Source organism: Myotis myotis, unplaced genomic scaffold, assembly GCF_014108235.1.
Source record: "Myotis myotis isolate mMyoMyo1 unplaced genomic scaffold, mMyoMyo1.p scaffold_m19_p_6, whole genome shotgun sequence".
NCBI classification, from domain to species: domain Eukaryota; kingdom Metazoa; phylum Chordata; class Mammalia; order Chiroptera; family Vespertilionidae; genus Myotis; species Myotis myotis.
The window spans coordinates 76,093,920-76,108,325 of record NW_023416368.1 but is presented as its reverse complement, the minus strand read 5'-3'; the positions used below and the strand labels follow the sequence as shown (position 1 = coordinate 76,108,325).

General features: G+C 42.6%; 1 protein-coding gene and 1 non-coding gene across 2 annotated transcripts in view; one reads left to right on the top strand and one right to left on the bottom strand.

Annotated features, from left to right (window-relative positions):
* Positions 1 to 975: 975 nt before the first annotated feature.
* EXTL3 (exostosin like glycosyltransferase 3) overlaps positions 976 to 14,406 on the top strand; it is a 115,055-nt gene continuing 101,624 nt past the window's right edge. Inside the window, exon 1 of the mRNA XM_036312390.1 lies at positions 976 to 1,080. The gene's annotated coding sequence lies outside the window, so the exon portion shown is untranslated. The remainder of the gene's footprint in view (positions 1,081 to 14,406) is intronic.
* On the bottom strand, positions 9,428 to 9,563 carry LOC118659483. The gene has a single exon (XR_004968595.1). It is a non-coding gene; the product is annotated as a small nucleolar RNA SNORA1 (small nucleolar RNA).

Genomic DNA, 14,406 nt, shown 5'->3' with positions numbered 1-14,406 from the left:
CTTTAGACAATAAATAAAAAAAAATAAATAAAACACAGTAAAATAATCTTAAGGCACATTAAACTCTAAACTATTTACATTGCTCCAAAGTTTCTTTTTACATTTGTCAACACGTATACAGTATTATCACATAGTTGGAATCATTGGCTATGTGCTTTCTTGTGTTGTGTTTTTCATTTAACCTTATTTGATAGAAATATTTCTACATAGTGATAATGTTCATAGTGTTATTTAAATAGCGACATATTATGGTTGTGCCTTTCACATATTATTCGTCATTTGTGATTTTCTAATTATTCACTATGAACATTTTTGTATAATTTATTTATTTATTTTTTACTTCTTTTGAATTATTTCCTTCAGGTATATACCCAGAAGAGAAAGTCCTGGATTACATAGTGTAGTACTTCCGGTTACATATTAACCCATTATTCTTTTAACTAATTGAGCCTGTGGTTCCACCAGAAATAAAACTAAGTGTGCAGATTTCTTCCTAAATCTTGACATCATTCAGTCTTATAATTTTAAAAGTTTTTTTCCTTAGTTTAAAAAGCTTTCCCTCGTCTAAAAGTTGCTTTAATTTTATACTTATGTGGGAGGTGGCCCCAGGCACTTCTAAAGCACCTGGTTTATTTTTATATCTTACCGAGATGTGAGCGTTTTGCAACAAACGCTGGCTTCCTGCAGTTGCCCTGAGTGGGCAGTCAGCCTTCCCCTCTGAGCGGCAGCTCTCCCGGTTCCTGCAAGTTCGCCCGCCGCGGGACCAGGGCTCCCTTTGGAGCTGCGCCCACCAGGGGTCAGCGCAGGCTCGGTTTTAGGCTCTGCTTCCCACAATGCACCAGGCTCTGTAGTCCCCGCGTCGGGCGGTGACGGAGCTGCGGCTGGGCGGCCGAGCCACCGCAGGTTTGCGAAGTGCGGCCGGGGCTGCCATGGGCGGGGCGGGGGGCGGGGCCGCGTGGGGCGGGGCCAGGGCCCGCCGCCGCCGCCGCCGCCGCCGTAGTCCCTCCTGCGGGCAGCAGCAGGGGTTCAAGTCGCGCCCTCCCCAGCAGCGGAGACCGCGCCACCTGGCGCCGCAACAAGGTAGGGGGGTGGGGTTGGGGGCGCTGCGTGAGTCTCCTACTAGTTGTGCAAACGGGAGCGCCTGAAGCTGCTGAAATTTCGAGCCGGGGCATCCAGGTTTGGTGGAGGGACTCTGTTCTAGAACTCTTTTGTCTGCGCTCCTTTCCCCCGTTCCTTTCTCCAGTCTGCTGGGCTCTGGGAGCCTGGTTTGGGAGTTGGTGCCGGGTGATTTCAAGCTTGTGGATGGAAGCACGCCCCGCAGTGGGGTGAGCCTGTGTGAGAGCCTGTGTAGGTGCGGGCTGGGCTGTGAGGACTCGGAAATCAGAGGTCGGTCGGAATCCATGTCGCCCTGGGGGCGAGGGTCTGAGCCCAGCTGTTTCAGGGACTTGAGTGAGTGGCGCGTGGCGCGAGTCCCGCCCGCGCCACCCTATCAGGTGGAGGCCGTCCGGAGATTCAAGCTGGTGGGTGCTCTCAAGCTCTCATGGACCCAAACACGCCGTCCCCAGGACCCCTTTACAGGACGCTGCTTACCAAAATCCCTTGCTGCCAACCCTCCGGAGCCCCTCCCAGCTCGGCTGACCCTAGTTTGGGGGTTCCACACTTAGAACTTTTCAAAAAGTTCGGCAGACGGGAGCCCTGGAATCTGGGGCAGCCGGGAGAGCTGAGGTCGCCGGTGTTTGTCCTCCGGAGCTTGTTTTGGGCACACTGCCTGGCTCCCTCGGTTCGGCCTCGCTTCCTGTTCCCCTAGCACCCCTCGGTGGTAATGCCGATCCGTACCCCTCGGTGGTAATGCCGATCCGCAGTAATCCCAACCGGGAAGCTCCAGGCCGCAGGTCTAAGGTGACGCCACCTTTGCCCGCTTCCAAAAGCTCAGAAGAGAGGACTACTCCGATCTCTATCCCAATGTAGAAGAAGTTATATGTTTAAAGGTACATTTTTCTTTAAAACCCTCACCCTATAGATATTCATTTCAGTATATTCATATCGATGGATTTTACATGTGAAATCTAAGCAGTTTCTCTTATTGTTTAGTGATAAAGGTTATAATTAGGAACACTGCCTGATAAATTCGTCAGGTGAACATGATTCTGATGAATAAATTAGCTGTAGTTAAAAGGCAGAAGACGGGAAATCAGGCAAGCTTGCTTGCAAAAACATTTCTACTGTTAAGAAGAGGTTGGATTAAATTATCTTTATTGTTCCTTCCAAATGTAAAATGCTGGACACACCTCTTGACTTGAGATAGCAATCATATATAAGAAAATTCTTTCAAATTATTTTAAAGTGGGGATTATCACCTCACGTATTCCCAAGGAAAGAATCTAGGAGTTACGTATTAGGATTCCAAATCTTTGTTAAGTAGAATTTCTTAATGGTCCTTTTTTTAAATATATATCTTATTGATTTTTTTACAGAGAGGAAAGGAGAGGGATAGAGTTAGAAACATTGATGAGAGAGAAGCTTCAATCAGCTGCCTGATGTGCCTACAACCAAGGTACATGCCCTTAACCGGAATCGAACCTGGGACCCTTCAGTCCCCTGGCTGACGCTCTATCCAGTGAGCCAAAACAGCTAGGGTTCTTAATGGTCCTTAACTCCATCTCTGGGTACTTTCATTCAGAAGTGTCAGTTCTCTAACAAAATACGAAATTATGAATTGCTTATTATGTATAATATTTTCTATTTGGAAAATATTTTCCACATCTGACATTAATATTTATTTAAATGCATTGTGTATTTGTGAGTAAAAAAGCTAAACTTTTAAAAGATTAAAAGCAAGAGAAAAATTGTTGCCTGGCCAGCATTGCTCAGTGGTTGAGCGTCGACCTATGAACCGGGAGATCACGGTTTGATTCCGTGGTCAGTGAGGGGTGTGAAGGAGGCATCAGTGATTCCCTCTCATTATTGATGTTCCTATTTCTCTCCTCCTCTCTCTGAAATCAATAAAAAAATACTTTAAAAAAATTGTCTTATCTAGTAGACATCCTCAGTTAGTGGAGATAAATGAAAAAGATAAAACTAAAATCTAATAATTCATGAATAGAAAAAAACACACCCATAAGAACTAGAGGGCGCTGTTTGAAGCTTAAAAGAAACAATTTAAGAACATGTTAAAGATAACATTGCCTAGTAGATTGCAAGCATCAGTAAGCCCATAGCCTCAAGAGATTCATGTAGAAAGATGCTGACACCCATGTAAAGAAATGTATAGACCAGTGGTTCTCAACCTTGGCTGCACATTAGAATCACCTAGGAATCTTTTTAAAATTCTGATTTCTAGACCTCGTCCTCCGGAAATTCTGTTTCTTTGTTATGGGGTGAGGCCACAACATTAGTAATAAACAATTTCCGGAGGATGAGGCCCAGAAATCAGGATTTTAAAAAGATTCCCAGGTGATTCTAATGTGCAGCCAAGGTTGAGAACCACTGGTATAGACAAATTCATGGGCTCCCTAAAAATAAGTGGATCAAGTGTTTCCCACATTAACTGTAAATACCATGCACGTTGGATTAATTTAAACTGTTGGCCCATTGCTTTTACAACTGTCCAATTCCTTTATTATTTCAAAAAAGGCACAGCTGGCACAGCTCTTGCTTCTGAAACAGGTAAACTAAAAAACAATAACAATTGACCTCTAGCCACAGACTGGAGTTTACAGGAGTTAGCACAAACAAACAACTCATAGTTTACTCACTGCTTGAGCAGATACCTACTGAGTGCAAGACTGGACTCATTGCGTTAGCCCACTCCTCATGAAAAATAGCATGGGTATGATTTCTGATTGGGGGCTGTGTCATCAGAACCATACAACTAGGGGCCTAGGATATTTCTCAGGATTTCTCAGAAGAACTGTGAAGACATGAGGAGCTCAAATGAAAAACACACAACTTATTTTGGAGGGAGAAAGGGATAAAGTACCTAGAAATATTTCCCCTTTGGCTTCCATCTTTAAGGTGCCAGTATTTAAAAAGCTGCTTATTATATTATGATACTAATTATAACATTAACTAATTATCACATTCACAAAATCATGGAGATAAAGTGGCAAGAGATGAGGCCTGGAAAGATAAGAAATAAGATTAAAGAGAGAGATAGGAGTCAGATCACAGAAGGCCTAGGAAGGGTGAGGGGAGCCACTGAACACTTAGTGGGAGAGTGACAGGATCAGAGCTGCTTTAGGTAGCTCACCCTGAAGCCTGAGTGAAGGATAGACTTAAGAGGCTAGGAGACAGGAAGAACTGTTAGGAGGCGGCAGCAATGATTAGGAAAGAAATTATGAGGGCTTAGCATTTACAGAATGCATGACCAGTTTCCGCTTTCTCATACATTATTTCATTTGGTTTTCATAACGGTTCTTTGCAGCCAGCAGGTTAATATTCACATCTTCATTTTGTAAGCTTACCTCAGTGCTTAGTGATCATCATCCCTGACCTTTATAAAACGCACTATAAATTAGGTATTATTAGCCCACTTTACAGACGTCCATACTGAGGCAGGGTAAGGAGCAGCCCTAGGTCCAGTGTCTAGTGCAGGACTCATTTTGAATAGCAGGAGGGTCCTGCTCCTCTAAAGAATGAGGCAAGACAACCCTTCTAGGCAACCCTATACCCTGAAAACACCTCTCAGGGGTCAGCATGGCAGTAAGACCGCAGTGCCCAGGAAACACTTCCATCTCTGCAAGAGTCCCATGGAACAGAACAGTGTGGTGGTTCCTCAAAATAGTGACCATAGAATTACTATGTGATCCAGCAATTGCACCTCTGGATATATACTCCGAAGAAGTAAAAGCAGGACCGAAACCGGTTTGGCTCAGTGGATAGAGCGTTGGCCTGCGGACTGGAAGGTCCCAGGTTCGATTCCGGTCAAGGGCATGTACCTGGGTTGCGGGCATATCCCCAATAGGAGATGTGCAGGAGGCAGCTGATCGATGTTTCTAACTCTATCTCTCTCCCTTCCTCTCTGTAAAAAATCAATAAAATATATTAAAAAAAAAAGTAAAAGCAGGATCTCAAGCATATCTGTACACCGATGTTCATGGCAGCATTATTTACAATACTCAAAAGGTGGAAACAACTCAGATGTCCATCAGTGGAGGAATGGGTAAATAAGATGTGGTATATCCATACAATGAGCTATTATTCAGCCTTAAAAAGGAAGGAAATCCTGACATCTGCTACAACAGATGAACTTGGAGGACATTCTGCTGAGTGAAATCAGCCAGTCACAAAAGGACACACTGTACAATTCCACTTTTGGTCACATTTATAGAAATGAAGAGTAGAATGGTGGTTGCCAGAGGCCAGGAGGCGAGGGGAATGGGAAGTTGCTGTTTAATGGGGAGAGAGTTTCAGTTTGGAAAGATGAAAAGAGATACCGAGATGGATGGGGGTGATTTTTGTACAATAATGCTTATGTACTTAATGCCTCTGAACTGTACATTTAGAAATGGTTAAAATTGTAAACTTTATGATATGAACAGATGACCTAAGTCCAGGGGCATGTGATAAATTAGTGAGCAGGACAACCAGGAAATTCACTGTGGGGAGCCGGCACGGCCATGGCATACTCATGCCAGCTCAGCCTGGTTCAGTGACCCCGAGTGGAGGTGATGAAAGGCTTAGAAAGGATAGACAAGAGAATGAAAGCTGGGTCTCAGTGGGACGCCGCTCCTCTGATGGAGGGCGCCCACAAGCTGTGTCTTTATTTTATAGTAGATGCCACGAGGCAAAGTAAGGACGTGATCAAGATGTTTACAACATTCTCATTGGTTTCAATTCTACTCAACTACATGCACCTGAACTCTATCACACAGGCACGTGGGGCCATGTGTCCGGACCATAGGTTCAAGCTCACAACTACAGCCGTTGGCTATAATTGTGCTGGGAAGGCTCTGCCCCTCCAAGCTGGGACTTGTACGTGGCAATGAGAGGACTGTGCCTCTCCTCAGTCCAAGGCTTGAACCTGTCCAAACACTGTAGCTGCGCCCCATAATTCACTCCAAAAGTGAAACACATCTCATGAAACCCGCCCAAGAAAAGGATGCTAGCTGGATGCCTAGAGACAGATCGCAGACGTGTCAGGCTGGAAGGTACCGGAGACACCATTTAGTGACATCTCCAGTTTTACAGAGGAAAACAGTGAGGCCCAGAGTTATCGAGCGATTTTCCCAGAGTCACAGAGCAAATTCAGGCAAGGGGAGAGTTCAAAGCAAAAACTTTGGGCCAACAGACAGAGGTGGTTTTCATATTTAAGCAGAAAGAGAAACCAAGCTTTCCGTCTTTATCGCCCTTGATACAGCAGATTCATAGGCTTACCAATTACTGAAGAAATTTGAGTGCTTAGAATTCAGTGGCTGGTTGCTGGCTTTGTCTAGGTATTTAGGGGAAAGTGGTGATGAGTTAGAGTTAGTTCATTCATCCATTCATTCTCAGATATTCGAGGGACCGTGTTGTTCGAAGTATCCTCTCCAGTTTCCAGTGTTTCTGTCTAGAAACAACTGTCTGCCAGCCTTACCCTAGCCGCTCTGCCAGTCACCCTTGGACATCAGCTCTCAGTTATGTCTCCTGGAAAGGTGTTAGGAGAACAGGTAGAGTCGGAGGGGAGCTGATATGAGGTCAAGTGGCAGGGTGTCAAATGCCGAAGGGAGTTGTGATTCCAATGAGGAAGCCACCCAGAGCTGAAGGATTCTCATTAGGACCATGTCTAGGGCTACAGGTGCAGAAGGCTTGGAGTCCTGCTCATGTAACTCACCCTTGGCACAGACCAAAGGTGGGGGCTGCCTGGCGTTCCTAATGCCTGCATGGAGGATCAGAGTGATACATGCAGACAAAGAAAGGTGCAAAGAAAGGGGAAGAGATATAGAAGACAGTGCAGTGTGGGAAAACTCTGATTTTTGTGGAATGACATCCCCATCTTGTGGCCTCTAAGGAGAAAGCCAAGTTGGCTCTTTACAACTATGTTCAAATTGTGAATAGAGGCCCCCCCCCCCCCAACCACACACACTTTTAAAATTCTCACCCGAGGATTTGAGAAGGGGGGGGGGGACTTTGATTGAGAGAGAAACATCAGTCCATTGCCTGCCGTATGCACCCCAACCAGGATTGAACCTCCAACCTTTTGGTGTATGGGATGATGCTCCAACCAACTGAACCACCAGACCAGGGCAAGCCCCTTTTTAAAAAAATCCAGTATCTCCTGCTGCTTCTAGGAGACCTGGGGTGTAGGATGCAAGGTAAAACATAACTTGCAAAATAAGGCACTAGTTTAGTAAAACAAGCACCATTTCAAACCATTTAAGGAGAGGCGCAGCAGGGAAGGCGCAATGCATGGCATATAGGAGACACACACAATATATTCTAGCTAGTTTTAAAATTATAAAACATAGAAGCGGTCATAGCAGTGAAGTAGAAATAGGTCCTATCAGGCAGCTGAGATGAGACATTTTGGCATGGAATTTAGCTTTAGATTTCTTGGAAGCCACGATATAAAAGGAAACAGGTTTTCTTTTCTGACGAGATAAAATATACAGATTCAATGATTGAGACTTTTTTTTTTCTGGATCTAAATTCAAGGAAGGATTTATCACATGGGCTCCCTTGAATATAATTTTGAAGCTATGTACAATATCTTTAGTAACATTTTATGGACAACTCTAAAAACGTCATGCAGACGAATGGTTTTTATGCAACAGCACTCTTCTTACCTTTGGCAGAAAGCATCTGCAGTTATCACGAACGTGTAAAGTATTTTTCTGTTAGAATGCTGCAGGGGTAGGATTCTGGGAGTGTCACTTGCAGGAAGTTACCTAAGTATGAGTCAGAAGAACCTGGAAACTCGGGCAGAATAGGATAGCCGAGCGGGAAAAGGCCTAATTGCCTATTGAGCTCTGTCATCTTGACTGTTCTCGTGGGGCGAGAGGATCCCTTGGCAGGAAACAAGAACTAAGTGGTCCAACAGGCACTTAAGCTTTGAAGCAAGAATAGAATAAGCCCTGTGCTACTCTTGTCACAAGATGGCAGGCTCTAGGGGCATAAATGCCTGCTGCTGCTGGGTAGGTCAGCAGTTCACCACCAGCCTGTGAATGTGCTGCAGATAAACAGGTTGTGCTGCAGTGGGAAGGTCAGGGACTTTGAAGTCAGATAAATCTGGTTCTACTCCTAGCTCTGCTACTTAATAGGCATGTGATTTCACAAATGACTTCATTTTTATGATCCTCAATAGGATGTTAATATCTACCTTGTATGAGTCATTTTACTGATCAGAGATAAGATATATAAACAATAAAAAAAGTAATAGTAGCTAACAATCAATGATGCTTAACTCAGATGAAGCATTATGTTAAGTACTTTACGTGCATTATTTCATTTATTCTTCAAAGCAGCTCTCTGTGCTACATACCACCTGGCACCTAATAGATGCTCATCACATGGTATAGATTGGTATTACTTGTATCAGTTATAATAATGAATTGATCAGGTAAAAGGGAAAGAGGCCATCTTTGCCCTGGGGATTAGTGTCTAGAACAGGAGTCGGCAAACTCTAGGTCACTGGAAACATCTGGCCCACTGTTTGTATACAGTTGTTGAGCTAAGAATGGTTTTTACATATTTAAATGGTTGAAAAATAAAAAGAAGAAGAATATTTCATGACATATGAAAATGATATAAATCCTGACCTGGTAGCTCAATTGGTGAAAGAGTCAACCCCAATACACTAAGGTTGCAAGTTCAATCCCCGGTCAGGGCACATACAAGAAATAACCAATGAATGCATAAATAAGTGGAACAACAAATCATTGTTTCTCTCTCACTCCTTCTCTCTCTTTCTCAAATTAATAAATTAAAAAAGAAAGAAAATGATATAAAATTTGAATTTCAGTGTCCGTAAGTTTTATTGGAACACAGCCATATCCTTTTCACATATTGTCTGTGGCTACTTTCTTGATACAACAGCAGAGTTGAATAGTTGTGACAGAAATAGGCCCGCAAAGCCTAACATATTGACCGTGTGGCTCTTTATAGAAAGTATTTTCTGACCCCTGATCGAAAATAGACCTCCAGGGCTCAGGGCAGCTGCAGAGCACAAACTAAGCCACCTCAGTGTAAGCAAGATGGCCCAGAGGTGAGTTATAGAGATGGGATCCAGAAGGAGCAAAATTCCCATGGGCCTCAGTTTTGGGCCCATGGACAAAAGATGTGGCAGGCTATATCAGGGCCAACACAGACAGGTTGAGGAGCGAGAGAGGGCATGGGCTGGACCATCTATTTACAAACTCTTCGAGCTCAGCAAATCTGGGATTAGAACTTATTGAAGAAGCAGGCTCAGAAATCTGGTCTCTGTGAGTTTGTTTTTTTTTTTGTTTGTTTTTTATGTTACAGATCTCATTGTCACCACTACAATAAAGTTACTGTGATGGAAATATAACCTGTGTTCTCAATGCAGCCACATTAACAATTTCTGGACACCATGAACAACGGTGTCCATTTTCATCTAGAACAGGGGTGGGCAAACTTTTTGACTCGAGGGCCACAATGGGTTCTTAAACTGGACCGGAGGGCCGGAACAAAAGCATGGATGGAGTGTTTGTGTGAACTAATATAAATTCAAAGTAAACATCATTACATAAAAGGGTATGGTCTTTTTTTTTTTTTTTTTAGTTTTATTCATTTCAAACGGGCCGCATCCTTTACACATTCTTCTATCTCATCAATCTGAAAACATCTCCCTCTGGCAACCCGCCCCTTCACAACACAGCTATAGAACCGTTTCTGTTCACTGTTCTTCCTCCTTCAACTCTTCAGCCTCCTTCAGTTGGTTTCTACTCCCATCCCTCCATGGAAACCTTCCTCACTAAGGCCACCGGCTACTGCCTTGTTGGTAAAGCCAATGCTTACGTCTTAGTAATTGTCTTATCTCTCAATAGCACCTGCCTTTACTGACCACATGCCTCTCTTTGGCATTGTACTTTCCTGGGCTTCTCCTCTTGCTTTCTCAGGCTCAACTTCCTCAGTGTCTTGTCTTCAGTGGTAGTTCTACCTTGGGCTTTCTGCTGTCACTGTCCCCACTCTTCCCATAACTCTCTTGGTTCCACGTGACAGAACCCCAACTCAAAGTGAACTAAACAACCAACTCACCAAACCACCAGCACCAAAAACCACGACGAAGAAAATGCATGATTCATATGCCTGAAAAGTCCAGGGATAGATCAGGGACAGCTGGTCTCAAGACGTGAAATAAGGTTGTCACAAACAGCTTCACCCCTGTCTCTTAGCTGTGTTTTCCTCTGTGTGGTTTCATTCTCAGGCAGCTTCTTTCCAAATGAAGGCAGAACGCCTCCCAGCAACTGCGGGTTTATATCCAATCCTCTTAGCAAACACAATGGAAAATTTTCTACCCAATTTCTTAAGCTGGATGTCTAGGAATCATTTTTTTTTAAAATATATTTTATTGATTTTTTTTTACAGAGAGGAAGGGAGAAGGACAGAGAGCCAGAAACATCAATGAGAGAGAAACATCGATCAGCTGCCTCCTGCACACCTCCCACTGGGGATGTGCCTGCAACCAAGGTACATGCCCCCGACTGGAATTGAACCTGGGACCCCTCAGTCCACAGGCCGACGCTCTATCCACTGAGCCAAACCAGTCAGGGTTAGGAATCATTTTTAATTCCTCACCCCACCCCACCCCCAACTGCTTAATCATCAAGTTTTTAAAAAAATATATTTTTATTGATTTCAGAGAGGAAGGGAGACGAGGAGAAAGAGAAAAACATCAATGATGAGAGAGAATCATTGATTGGCTGCATGCCCCCTACTGGGAATGGAGCCCACAACCTGGACATGTGCCCTGCCCAGGAATTGAATTGTGACCTCTTGGTTCATAGGTCAACACTCAGCCACTGAGCCACACCGGCTGGGCTTAGCTTCTAAATATCTCTTCGTACCTGCTGTTCATATTCAAGTTCAGGCCACTGTCTTTTTGTCTAGATTCCTGTAATAGCCTCCCAGTGATTTCCTGCTCTGGGTTTTGCTGCCCTACAATCTGTTCTCCACATCACAGCCAGGGTAATCTTTTTGGAAATGTTTATCTGATTCCATCACTTGCCTACACAAACCTTTGCTAGAAAGCCTGAAGCAAAACTTCTTGTTATGTTCTTATGCAAGGCTTTGAGTGACACAGCAACTGCCTCTCTTTTCACTTCTCACTTCATCCCTTGTTCCGGACAGTCCAGCCACAGGTGCCAGGCTAGCCAGCTCTCTCCCAGCTCCACACCTTTTCACGTGGTGCTCCCTCCTCCTGCACCACTTCCCTCCGGACCCCTTTCCTAAGTAACCACTACGTATCCTTTCAGGTCTCAACATAAGCCATGACTGTATTGAGAAGAGCCTTCCATAATGCGTTATGTACATACTCTTCCTGTTACAGCATCCTTCTTTTCCATCTTAGCACTTAGCACACTTTATTGTGATTGCTTATTAAATTTAATAAGGTCTGTGAAGGCAGGTATTTCCTTTGTTTTGTGAAATATCCCCAGCATCACAGAGTAGACACTCAATGAATATTTGTCGACATGTAAAATAAAATGAGATGTGATTGTGCTGGGTGATTTTCCCATTCTCTTCTAATATTAGAATCTGGATAGATTCGATTTGCTACTGGAAAATCTAAAAGTATAATGCCTGCTGTTTTCCTTTTTTATATGCTTATTGGTCCTCCTTAAAGAAGAGTTAGGTTTTAGAGTTGAAGAGGATCTTAGTAACCATCTAGCACTAATTCACTTCATTCAACAGATTAGGAAGGGGGAGCTCAGAGCGGCTCAGTATCTTGCACAAACCACAGAGCTATTTACATAATTGGACTAGAACTCAGAGGTCATGACTTTCAGTCCAGGGCAGCTTATGATATCAGCGCTTTTACCAGACTAGTGTAGTATGATTTTTATATTATCTCAAAGGAATCTTATGCCTATAGCTCACATGTTTTACCTTAAAAATTTTATTGATTTTATAGAGGGAAGGAAAGGGAGAAAAAGAAACATCATTGATGAGAGAGAATCATTGATCAGCTGCCTCCTACACACCCCTCACCGGGGATCAAGCCTGCCACCTGGGCATGTGCTCTGACCAGGAATCGAACCATGGCCTCTTAGTTTATAGGTCGATGCTCAACCAGTGAGCCACACTGGCTGGGCACATGTTTTCCTTCTTAAAATGTACTTCCAGATCCTGTACCTGTCAATAGGTTCTATCAGTTTCTTAGGATGAAAATTACTGGCTGGTCTAGGGATGTCTAAAGTATCCCATAGAGTCTGTCCTCACAGATCGGGTTAGGTTGGGTTGACATCCTATGTTGTTGGCCCGCTAACACCACCATGAAAAACTGGAAGTTACACGTTTGATTTAGTTGTTCACCATTTCACCTCAGAAGGGTAATTACTGAGGAGATGCCATCTGGATTTGATCTGAGGCACACACTCATGTTGTGTAAGAGAAATAACAGACTTCTCTGTTTAACTCTTTGTGTGAACTGCTCTCCATTCCTCTGGGAGGCTCACTGATGGATGTCCATTATGACCTAGGAGCTGGGAAAGAGATTTGCTTCCCTGAAAACCATGCTGATGTTTGGAATAGACTGGGTAAGAGTGACTTTCTAAAACCAATTAAAATAGAATTGGGTATGGTGAGAAAGTAAATACTGGAGACAATTTTTAGTTAATTTTTATTTATGAATTTTAATTTATTAAAAAATTTAAAAAGCATTTTAAGGAACCCCCAAAAGGAACTGGTTGACCAAAGCATTAGAAGACTTCAATAATGGACCTATTCCAAAAGGAAATTCCTTGAAAATTCAGAGATTGTACATAAATGTTCTTCAAGCATTAATTTATAATAAAATGTTCAATGTACCTTTTCATTATGATCCCTTGCTTTACCTAATTATTTCAGTTAACTGAGTTACCTACCCTTTACCTCTTGCATGTGGACTTGTTATATGTTTCTGAGTCTTGTCAAGGAGTTAATGTTTTTGCTTTAGAACTAAACTTTAAGCTTCTCTAGGGCTAGGACTAGACCTACATATCTAATTTCTTCGAAATCTTATCACGGTGCCTAATGCAGTGTTCTGTGTATGCCTCTGATGATGGAATTTTATGTCCCTGAATGTGAGTGGTGCCACCAGTCTTTCTTAATCGGGATCAACATCATTGTTTTGTTTTCATCGTTCCTCCTTCCTTCTTCTTAACTTGGGGATGTTGTTTTCCTGAAAGGAGAGAGAAAGGGAATATGTAAGGAGATGCTCAATCAACCAATCTCCATTGGGGCTTGCTGTGCATTTATCATAGTTTTTGTTTCTAAAAAAGAAACTAGAAAGACAAGTTAAAAATATATTTGAAACAGATGTTTGTGCTTAAATTAAAAAATTCCAAATGCAGCCCTTTGACCTAGCAAGTCTACTTCTGGAAATCTATCCTATGGAAATAATTGAACACAGGCAAAAAGATTTAGCTCTAACATGTTCATCTCAGCCTTGTTTATAATGGGAAAGAATTAGGAACAACTTGAATTTTCAACCATGGGGACCTAGCATATAATAAACACAATGGAATTCCTCAGTTTAAAATAATGTGTTTACTGACATAAGAAGATGGTTACAATTTATTAATTGGAAAGCTTAAGTTATAAGATGTGTACAGTTTTATCCCTTTTTAAAAAAATAAAAATGTACACAAATGACTAGGAGGATATACTAGTACACATACTGTGTATTATACGGTGGTAATGAAATTAAGTTTTCCTCACCTGTGTTTACAACTTTTCTGCAATAAACTTCTATAAAGTTATTTTTAAATTAAAAAAACTCCAAACAAAATGGTTTCCATTAATGTCATTATTTTATATGACTTTTTCCTCATAAGTATTGGATTGTAAATGTATATGTTAATAGTTGAGTTCTCCATACATAGTAACTGTTAAAATGCCTAATAGGGGCCCGAAGGGCAACAGTGGTTTTACTTTCTTGCCTTGGTACCACTTTTTCCTCTCTGTGGCAGATTCCAAATTCGTAGCTACAATAAGCTGGAGTCTTGTTAGAAGAGAGCAGGTGACTGGGTTTTAGTTCTGGTTTACTCACTAATTCTCTTTGTCACCTTGCGACATTTACTCTTCAGCTTTTTGTTCTGTAACGCTCTCTGTAAACTGTGGGGAACTCCCCGCTCATTTCTACCCCAGCAGATGCACTGAAAATGTCAGTGTTCCCACTTGTGCACTGGAACATGGCCGATCTCTGCTACAAAGCCATAGATACATATAAGTACTAAATTAACAGTAATTCATTTATTGTTTAATTAA